Below are 806 nucleotides of genomic sequence, written 5' to 3'. Positions count from 1 at the left end.
TTGGGCATAATATTTTCCACTGATTTTTCATAAATGCCTTCAATCATATTGGGGATATCTTTATCTATTCCTACCTTGTTGAGAGTTTTATCAAAGTTGTTGAATTTTACCAAATGTACTTTCTGTATCAATTGAGATGGTCATGTGATTAGTTTTGTTTTTGTTGTTATGTTAATATGTTTTTTATTAGTGTATTAACCACATTGATATTCTGATGTTCAACCATCCTTACATTCCTGGAATAAGTTCAACTTGATTATGGTGTATGCTGATTTCAATGTGCTGTTGGATTCTGTTTGCTAATATTTTGTTGAAAATGTTGACCTATATTTATAAACTATATTGAACAATATATTTCTTTTCTAGCAGTGTCTTTGCATGACTTTGGTATCAGGATAATGAATACTTCAGAAAAAGAGTTTGAAGATATTTGTTATCAATTATTTTGAAATGTTTGAACAGAATCAGTGTCTATTCTGCTCTAAACATGTGGTAGAATTCCCCAGTGAAGTGTGTGGTCCAGAACTTCTGTGTTAAATGACTTTATATTAAAATTTCATCTTAAGATGGATCTGGTGAGATCTATATCTTCTTGAATCAGTGTAGGTAGGTTATGTGCTTCTATGAATTTATCCATTTCATATAAGTCATCAAGTTTCTTATAGTATAGTTGTTCATAGTATTTTGCTTATAGCCCATTGGATGCCTATATGGTCAATGGTAATGTCTCCACTTTTTAAAACAAATGTAATCATTTTCATATTTTTTGGTCACTCCTTGTAAATGGTTTTTAATTTCATTGATGT

Source organism: Chrysochloris asiatica, unplaced genomic scaffold, assembly GCF_000296735.1.
Source record: "Chrysochloris asiatica unplaced genomic scaffold, ChrAsi1.0 scaffold00554, whole genome shotgun sequence".
Lineage (NCBI taxonomy): Eukaryota > Metazoa > Chordata > Mammalia > Afrosoricida > Chrysochloridae > Chrysochloris > Chrysochloris asiatica.
The sequence above is the reverse complement of the archived record's forward strand: the minus strand, read 5'-3'. Positions refer to the sequence as shown.